The sequence below is a fragment of the Nanorana parkeri genome, unplaced genomic scaffold, assembly GCF_000935625.1.
Source record: "Nanorana parkeri isolate BGI_ZX_2015 unplaced genomic scaffold, ASM93562v1 scaffold889, whole genome shotgun sequence".
Taxonomy (NCBI): Eukaryota; Metazoa; Chordata; class Amphibia; order Anura; family Dicroglossidae; genus Nanorana; species Nanorana parkeri.
The window spans coordinates 689054-699201 of record NW_017307157.1 but is presented as its reverse complement, the minus strand read 5'-3'; the positions used below and the strand labels follow the sequence as shown (position 1 = coordinate 699201).

Here is a 10148-nt window from a genome sequence, read left to right as displayed (position 1 = left end):
GGGCCAGAATGCACTGCATCCGGTGGGAAGGGCCCCTTCATGTTTTGGTGGACGAGCACTCCAAATATTCGTTGGAAAATTGTACTTATTAGCCAAAAATATTATCCTCCGCCATTTTGCTTAGCACTGTGCAGCAAAAGTGTTCAGTGAAGCTGCTGCAGTGAACTGAAGTGCTGCAGAACAGCTACTCGGCGCTTGGCTAAGGAACTGAACGCGTCTCAGGTATTAAACATCCCTCATATGAAGTGTTATCTCTAGCACACCCTGCTGGAAGACACTCAACACAGCAGGTGACTGAGAATAACCATTCCACACTTAGAGAACACAAGCCAGCACATAGTTTAGCTGACTAATCTTATGCTGAAAGATCAAAAACATAGGAGGAAAATTTGAAAAAATACTACATCCCTACAATGCAATTGCCTTAGGCGATCAGGAAGGAATTTTATCCGCTATTGCAGCAAATTAAACCATGCTTTAAAAGGGTTGTGTTTTCTTTTTTTGCTGTCTTCTAGATCAACTGTGGGTAACTGTAGACATAGGGTTCTGTTTATGGAGGGTTTATTCATTTGTTTGTTCTCTATTGGTTAAACCTAATGGACTTGTGTCTTTTTTCAAACTGATTATGTAACTTAGTAGTGGACAAATAGCCAAGGGGGGAAAAAATGAAGGGTTAGCTGGTTTCTGTTCTTAGTATTTCTGTTTACACTTTGTGACTAATAAAATCTGTTTTCCTAGGCACTACAGGAAATTTTCACACAAACAACACGTGAATATTATTTCAATAAGAAACAGCTGAAACGAGGAGAACGTTATGTAGTGAGGGTTAGAGCAAGACCGGTAAAAGAACTCCATGGAGCCTGGAGTGAATGGAGCTCGGAAGCTGAGTGGAGAAATGGTAACATTCTATGAGTTCTTCATATTTTTAGAGTAACAGAGCCATGAAAGTAGTGAGGTTTACTTTACTACTCATTATGTGGTCATTATGTGGTGAATTAGATGGCAGATGATTGTGCAGCAATCAATATGTGTAGTGTTAGAAATTATCTATCCTACTATGTTAAAAAGAGTACTAAGGAATTTTAAAGATATCCTTATGAAATAGTGACTTCAATAAGCATTACACCTTAGACCAAAAGGACATGGCATAAAGAACTAGCATCAGTGCCGATACCAAGCATTTGGACGAGTGCTCGTACTCGGCCAAATGCTCTGATACCTTCCCCGATACTGGAACTTCCGGTCAGAGGGAGATTTCCTCTGACTGGCAGTGCCGCAAGGGAACATGGAGCCGGCTTCCTTATTGGCCGGAAAGTTGGCTCGATGCTGATTGGTCGGGATCCCGGCTTCTCAGCCAATCAGCATAGAGCCAGCCAAACAGCTTGCAGACAACTTCCCGGCCAATCAGGAAGCCGGGTGGCGTGCTGCCCGGCTTCCTGATTGCCCGGGAAGCCGGCTCCATGCTAGAGGAAGTACCAGTGTCAGCACTAGGTATCGGTGAGTACCGAACTATAAATATCGGTACCCGTACTCGATACCCAAAGAAACGATATCGGTGCATTCTTAGCAGAAAGACAGGAGACAAGCAAATTACAAGTCAACATTTTTCTCAACACAGGTTTTCCTTTAAAGCCTATCTATAGACAGAAAAAAAACTGCAAGGGTTAAGTGCTTTATTAATGTCTAGGGGGATTATCTAAAGCACTTTTACTAACTAGATCCCTGCTCCTCCAAGACCGGTGCCCCAGCCTCTTCTCCCCTCCTCTCCCTCAATCAGAGGTCCACTGGCATCATCATGTCTAATGCATGGTCCACAGCCCTGCATTAGACATGAGGATGACGAGGGACAATCCACCAAGTAGAGTGGAGCGGAAAGAAGAGAGCACCGACCACTAAGGGAGATGGAATCAAGTCAGTAAAACTGCTTTAAAGAATTCCCCTAGACATTAGCAGATAACCTTTAATATTTGAAGGAAAAACTGTGCTTGGCTCACTCTAAATTGTCACTAAATGATCATAATTTTCTTGTGCACAGATTATAGTCTTACCATACTGGATCAGATGGATATCATTATCCCAATTACCTGCATTGTGATGTTATGCCTGCTTATAGGATGTTATGCCTGCTTTACCAGGTAATTATAATCATTTTATATCTAATACATAAAGCATAAAATATATTTTTAATGAAACATCTCCCCCCCCCCCGCACTGCAAGGGTTAAATGCTTTTTTGTTTAGGAGGATTGGAATAAGGTGAAATTCTTACCTTATTCCTCGCTCCCGTAGTCATCATCCTCTTTATAAAATAACTCTCCCAAAGCCGCAGCCCTTCGCTGGCCAACTGGTCGCAGCTTTGTGAGATCATTGTACACAATGCAGGATCAGTGGAGGTCCCAGAAGAATCCCTGACTGCCGAAGGGAGCAAGGGATATGGTAAGTAATTCACCCTGTTGATTATCCCCTAAAGCAGTGGACCCTTGCAGTGCGGAGGGAAGCCCACTGTAGGGATAACTTTGACTCCACTTCAGAGTTCAGCATTGAAGCACATTTGAAACTTCTATTTTTATCATTTTAATGCAGTTGCTGCATAAACTGTAATACATTTAGATTTATTTTTTTAAATTAAACTGTGCTGTTGTGCTATAGCACAGGTTAAAGTACCTTCTGCATGCAGCACCATGGATAGCTAGACTGCTTATCAACACAGAGTGCAGCAGTCCGGGTTTCCATTGACCCTAAACACTCCACCTACACAGTCAGGGCCAGTGCTAGGATTCTTGCCTACACGGGCAAGGTGCATTTTTACTACCCTGCAGCGCCATCAGGCGGCCGCCTGACTTGCCTTGCGCTAGCGCCGGGCCTGTACACAGTGCAGGGTTTCCCTGCAAATCCATACTAAACCCTTATTCTAGAATAGGATCTGTAATGAATTTTGAGTGGGGGAGGGGCGCATGCTTGCTGCCCCCCTCCTTCCTTCCTGGTCAGCCAGGCTGCATGCCTGAACAGGGTTTGGTATGGATTTTTAAGGGTAGCCTAGGCCATCTTTTTTGTTTTTTTTTGCATGAGGTCCCCCTAAAAATTCATACCATAATCCAGGCACGCAGCCTGGCTGGCCAGGAAAGGGGGTAGCGAGCATGCACCCCCAATTCTGCAGAACCAGACCATTCCACATGCCCTTAACATTTAGAACCTTTAGTACCTTGCCATGTTGATGGGGACCAGGACCTCATCCCTACACGTTTTCTTCCTCTCAGCTGTTACAGCTCTTTAATAATCCCTAGATAGTAGCTGTGTAAACTGTAAAAATGTAATTGACCTTCAGACTGTGCAGGCTGCCCAGATACAATGACAGTATCCCTCCTGTTGCCATTTTTTGATAAGCTGTGCTGTCAGAAACGTTGCTTAGAGAAAGCTATACATTGAAATTCAGGTCTCATGTAAAAGAGCATTATAGAAACAGCCAAGAAGCAATTAACAACTCTGTAGGAGATGCAGAGGTCAGCAGCTGAGATGGGAAAACTGTGACTTGAGCCATTTACAGTATGTACCATTCAGAAGATGTTCCTTCACTTTCTGTTATACAGACACAATAGGAAGTAAGAGGAAATCTCTTCAAAGTGAAATCCCTTCATAGACAGTGAAGATAGTGGGGAGGGAGCTTATAATCCATTCCACCCCCAAAGTGAATGTCCCACGATGTGAATCCAACATCAATCACATTGTCCACCTATGTAGATTCAATGTAAATTACAATGAACAATGCAGTAAATGTTCTGGCTGCAGCACCTGGAGGTTTGGCCGGGTGGGCAAACTGGCCAAATCTGCCCATTTAGTTAGCCCATTTGGCAAACTGCGAACAAGATTGGTTTGTGTCAAACTCATGATTGACCCGGAACGCATACTCATATTCAGCAGCAAGGGCAGAGAGAGAAATACATATTTGTCTTCTTCTTTACAGGTACTGTATGTCTGTTATTTACTTTCAAGTGAGCTTGTTACTTTCATTGCATGGGCAATGTGCAGGTTCACTTTCATTTGGCTATTTAAATGTCAAGGTTGACTGTTGCAAATATACAAATATCTAAAATCACAAAAGGCTTATAATATAATCCTATACATAATATGATCTAAAATCACAAAAGGCTTAGAATATAATATTATAAGCCTTTTGTGATTTTAGATCATATTATGTATAGGAAGTGGATATAGGTGTGTAATCTACGGGTATACTCAGTGACCCCTCTTGTATTTATTTATTTATTTATGTGTATTTATTTTTACAATAAAATGAATTTTTAACAGTGAAATGTGCAATATATGTGTTCCATGCCTAGAATGACACCTGAAAAGCCCTACTTTTCTCCTTTTTTTTTTGCTTTCATTTTACTTATATAATATAAAAGTAGACAAATGGTATAAGGCTATGTAAACATGATGAGATATACAAAACACTGACATATTTATACCAAGAATATCAGACTTTAACAATTTTATGATGCATTTTGTTAATCACAAAATACATGTCTTTAGATTGACAATGCCTACATAATAGGACTATAATTTGAAATGTACTTGTTTATATTCAGATGCAAGAAGACATGGTGGGATACTATTCCAAGCCCAGCAAAAAGCACCTTTGTCAAGAAAAAACTGATACAGGTGAGTTAAATAAGATTGATTGTTAAAGGGTCAATGAAACACATCACTCTATAATTTCTATTAAAGAAGAACTAGAGAACACAAACTGCAATCAACCAAAAACAATCAGCAATCAGTAAGCCCGGTTTTATTTTTGGGTGATTGCATCTGATTTTGTCTAACCATATATACAAACTCCATCTTTGAACTGTGCCTGTAAAGGAAACTGCAGACATTAGAAAACAATTTCCCTTTATGATCAGATCAGAGAATATTCACATGTCTGCTGGCCTTTCCCACAAGCAAAACACATGGCAAATGCACTCATCAATGCATAACTAACTTAAAGCAAGGTTCACATGAAAGAGCTTTTGTACAGTACAATAGCAAAAATGTCCCAGCACACTCACCAGCCAGCCTGCAGAAAATACCCTGTCTAACTAATATGGTTAAAAACAGAGGGTTTAGTTGGCCAACTTTTGTAAAATACGTGGAAGCAGCACTGCCTCGTCAAGGCCCCTCTGTGTAGTGGGGTCTTAACTCTAATCTATGAGATCCTCCATCTTGGAGCATATATAGTGAAGGGTGAATTGGGTGCATCCAATTCATCCTTCACCCTAGGCTGGTCATCTAGGGCCAGCCTAGGGGACAGCAACAGATGACTCACTACTCTGAGCCAATTGGTATTTTTTTTCACCTGAGATAAGAAACCAGCAGAGCCAGACAAAGCAAATCATTCTCTCAGTAAGAAACCTGCCAATCTAAAAGTCATGCTTATAAAAATCAGCCAATAATGGTAAACGCCTGGCAGATTGCAGCTCTGTATTTATTAATAAATGGTAACATGTATTTATTAAATGCAACTAGTGTAAATACATAATATCTTCACTTGATATGAGCCTCTCGCAATTCCATACAGCAACAAAGTTAGGCTGCATTCACACATAGCATTTGCGGTTCCCGCACGGTTTTTCGCCCGGTAGACCGCGTGTGACGAAAAGGCTAATGTTGTTCAATCTGAGCGGGTGCTGCTCGTTTGCGGCTATTAAATACCCGCTAACGTGCAGAATCCGCCGGATTATCGCGCTTGCACTATTTCAGGGCCCGCGCAGTTTCGTGCCGCGCGGTACCTGCAATGGTCTGAACGATGCACATTGACGTGCATTGTTTTTTGTGTTTAGAGCGGCTCCGCGCGTATCCGTACAGTCGAATACGCTCGTACAGCCGCTCAGGTGTGAATGGAGCTTTAGACAAGAAGAGGGAGGTTCATGACTGGGGGTTAATCAATCCCCCCAGAGCAGATTGAGCAAAGCGATGACCACGTCAGGCTCATTCTACTTTTTCGCTGTCCACTTAACAGGCTGGGGGGTGGAGTGATTACATTACTCTGTTCCTTTTACACTCAATAACTGTAATAATGAAAGTGGTAACATCTGCTTGGCAGTGGCAGACTAAAGAGCTCCCGTATGTATACTTTCTCTGGGTATTTAGCTGTTTGTCTGGCATTTCACTAAGAAAACTGGAAATCTCCTTTCAGATCCTCACTGTTCCACATAAACTGGAAAATATAAGCCTGAAACCATGTTTTGTATTCTCTGTACTGGTAATATGATAGGCAGTAAAAACGTATATGTATATATTTTAATTTCTTCAATTTTCCTGCTAAATAATGCATTCATTTTACTATTTAGAAACACAGATCATTTCCAGAAGGAAAATGTGACGCAAAACAATCTTGGTATGTGAATTTTTCCTATTTTTTGACAGCCTTTCAAAATTGTTTTCATTATCTGGTAGATTAACAGGCTTCTTTCTCTTCTCAGTGGAAGTTTTTTCAGCAGAATCGTCAAAGCCCAGAAGTCCAAATGTGACCAGCTTACACAGAACGACACTGCCAGACAATATGTCATTGGCATTGTAAGTTCAGATTGTAAAAAATTTATTTTTGAACCCAAGAATGAAGATATTGAAAGATGTGTTGAAATGTATCCCAAAACGGAAGATGAAAACAATCCAGTTCTAGAAGACGAACCAGAACATAAGGCTGAAGATCACTCACTTGAAGATCTATCTATTGCCAATATGTTTTCTGCTATTCTTCATGATTCATCAAACACAAAGGTAGATACATTTGAAAACTTAAATGCAGGATTGTTTGGATGTCCTGGCTTAATGGATAGTTTTGATAAAGAGGAGAAACAAATGTTCAATTTAAATGTCTCAGGAAATCAGAAGTTGGGATACCACAATTATGACTCTGATGATTCTCCACTGGACTCTTCATCCAGTATAAATATGGTCAAGATGCTATGCTTTGATCAATGTCCAGATAATGAAATAGACTGTATACCATACACCGCACAAGACAGTATGAAGGGGAACTCCTCATACGAGATTAAGGGGGACCATTTAGCAAGTCCAGGCTACAACAGTTTTGCCAATGCTTTATCTGAAGCAAAACAGGATTTCATTATGAATATAACAAAAACTTTTTGCCTAGACAATATCTCACAAAGCACAGTTCTTGGAAAAACTAATATCTATGAAAGGCATTTGAGTCCAAAAGGTATTCTTTATTACAACACAAAACATTTATGTTTACACAGTAAGGATAATTTTCAACCAAACATAGAACCAAAATCTGGACAAATCATATTGCAATGCCACGAAGGCAAAAATGATCCAGCTTTTATATGTCAAGTGTCGGCATATCAAAGCTTTGATCAAGCAGTCCAAGAAAATGAACCAGAGCTTGGGTGCCACATGTCCGGATATAAATGTTTTGACCAAGCAGTTCAAAAAGGGGATGAGACTTCTGTGAGTGAAGTGAATGGATATCAAAGCTTTGATCGAGCAGTTCAAGAAAATAATCTAGAGTTTGGGTGCAACATATCCGGATATAAAAGTTTTGACAAAGCAGTTCAGGAAGGTGTTGACACTTCTGTATGTGAAGTCAATGGATATCAAAGCTTTGATGAAGCAATTCAAGAAAGTGAAACCTCAGGATCGTCAAGCTGTTTGATTCTTGACTCCGGATACAAACCTTTTGAAAGTCTTATTTGCCAAAACAATGATTATTCAGATAAGAATGGTTGTATGTGTGAAAATGATCATTGTGAAAATAATACAAACTTCAACAACAGTCAAGAATATAAACTTATCTCTTCGGGCTCAATGGAACTTAGTGATTCTGTAAAAGCAACAATGGAAAAATATCCATCTTTTTCAGATAAACCCTTTAAGGCTTTAAAGATAGCAGTGGGTACTAACCTTACCAATGACATGGCTTTAAACCATGAAGGAATACCGTTAGCGTTGACTTTTGACATAGGTGAGCACATGAGAAACCTGGAAAACAAGCATGGGCATAAGGTACCACTTGACAACTTAGAAATTGGGACGATCCCCATAAATTATGCAATATATCCATGCCATCTGGATAAGGTTTCATTCACTCAAGAAGAACTCACAAGCGGCAAGAATCTTATTCTCCATAAATGTCCTTCAACAACATATCCTCCAGAGAATATGTCTTTTTTTAAGCCTCTGTGTGACTTAGACGCCTTAGATCCAAGTGAGACAACCAAACATTTATTAATACAACAAAGCAGTTTGGATAAAGATGGCAACTCATACATGAAGATAAAATAGATCAACAATAACGAAGCCCAGTGTTGGAAGGCAAAATTGCAACCCCAAGGCCGTTCCATAAGGAAGTTTGCCACTGCCTGGATTTCATAATAGAGTTTATATGGATTATTGTGCAAGTGAAATCTGGTATGACAGAGCATTCGGTGCTTCTATGAATACTCTTTCATCATTGTGGATAGATTTTGTCTTCCTTTTGAAACAAGGAGGGTAGGCTCATAATCAGTGGTCAGTAAACACCTTTAATATCTTCTTATGACATTTGACGGGAATCTGATGCTGGTCATTTTGGCAAGGGACTCCCAGTCCCTTGCCAGTGTGTATAGTGTAGCTGGCCAGCTATAGTAACAGTTACAATGTATCTTCTACACTAAAGCACCTCCTTACACTTTACCTTTACTTACTGAAACACTTAACTGTTCACCATACCCTAAAGAAATCCCATAAAGAAGAAGTAATAAAAATAAAAAACTGCCGGTAGGTTGTGATTTTTAGCAGAAGAGACAATAAAAGTCTCTTCTGCCGGAAAAATTCTTCCTCTGTCCTCCAGTAATTTTTTATTTGCTGTGCACACTGTACGGTACATTTGCCGTACAGTGTACACACTCAGCCCATTCACAGCATCTCTAAGATGACATGAATGGGCCTGATGCAAGAGAAGCTATACCTACTGTGCACATGCACAGGAGTTACATCATCAGTGGCAAGCCAATGGCTGGAGAGAACTTCCAGGAACCCGGGAGTGTATTTGGTGGAGATGGCGGTGGTAGAGGACAGAGGTAAGAACCAAAGTTCAATCCAACAGTGCTGGAGAAGGTTGCACTTGTAAGGTAAGTGTGCCCTAATGTGCAAGTATGCTATGCATAGGGTAAAAACCCATCCTTAACATAACAGTACACTACCACTTTAACTGCTAAATAAAACTTTTAACATGTAACCTCCCCCAACCCCCAACACCTTACCTAATCACTAAAACAAGTCCTTAACAATTACTTCCCCAGCCCTTTGTGTAATCCCTTAAAATGATATTAAAGTCAAAAGGGATTTGAAGCTATTTCAAATGCTGATGAAATCACTTACAATGGATGCTGCTCCTTGATGTTTAAAAGTTTGTTTCCTGCAAAATCAACTGGTCCTCTGAGCACTGTTTTTGACTTCCTGTTTTAGAGTGACTCCTTTCTTAAGCAGAGTTCTGTGCAATCACCCTTGTGTGTGTTAGTAAGCTGAGTGTGTCTCCGCAAACACAGAAAATCAAGCTACTCCCCTCTCCCATGGCCCCCTCTCCTCCCTTCTCCAAGCTAGTAGATGAACAGTTTCTGCAGTCTGCACTGTCCTTTGTAACCTTAATAATTGGGATGCACCGATATATCGGCCGCCGAAACACATCGGCCGAAAATGGCATTTTGGCAAAATGCTGAAAGTGCCACTTTCTGGCTGATATAGTGGTGCATCCGTTCTTTCTATCCTCCCCGCTGGGTGCTGCTCTGTGTCCCAGCGGGGAGGAGGCTGAGCTCCGCTCGCTCAGCCTCCTGTGACAGCGTGTCAGGATGGAGAGCAGTACAAACACTCATAAATCAGTGATCACTGAGTGTTTGTAAATAATTGAGGACATAGTATGTTTACTATATCTTCAATTATGAATGAATGGGAAGTGATCTACATCACCACCTGTTCATTCATAGTTGTAGTTATAGTAAGCATACCATGTCCTCATGTTATGAATGAATAGGAACACTCAGTATAGAGGATTCCTATTCATTTTGTGTCCTCAATCTCTATTTCTATTTTAAAGGGAAATATCAGGGGTCTGTTTAGACCCCCAATATTTCCCCGAAGCCCCTAAAGGTAAAGTAAAAAATA

The 10148-nt window shown here is 40.6% G+C and overlaps 1 long non-coding RNA gene across 1 annotated transcript; it reads left to right on the top strand.

Moving 5' to 3' along the window:
* Nucleotides 1–788: 788 nt before the first annotated feature.
* On the top strand, nucleotides 789–6351 carry LOC108794717. The gene is made up of 4 exons (XR_001941723.1): nucleotides 789–898; nucleotides 2036–2135; nucleotides 4589–4661; nucleotides 6332–6351. It is a non-coding gene; the product is annotated as an uncharacterized LOC108794717 (long non-coding RNA).
* Nucleotides 6352–10148: the final 3797 nt, after the last annotated feature.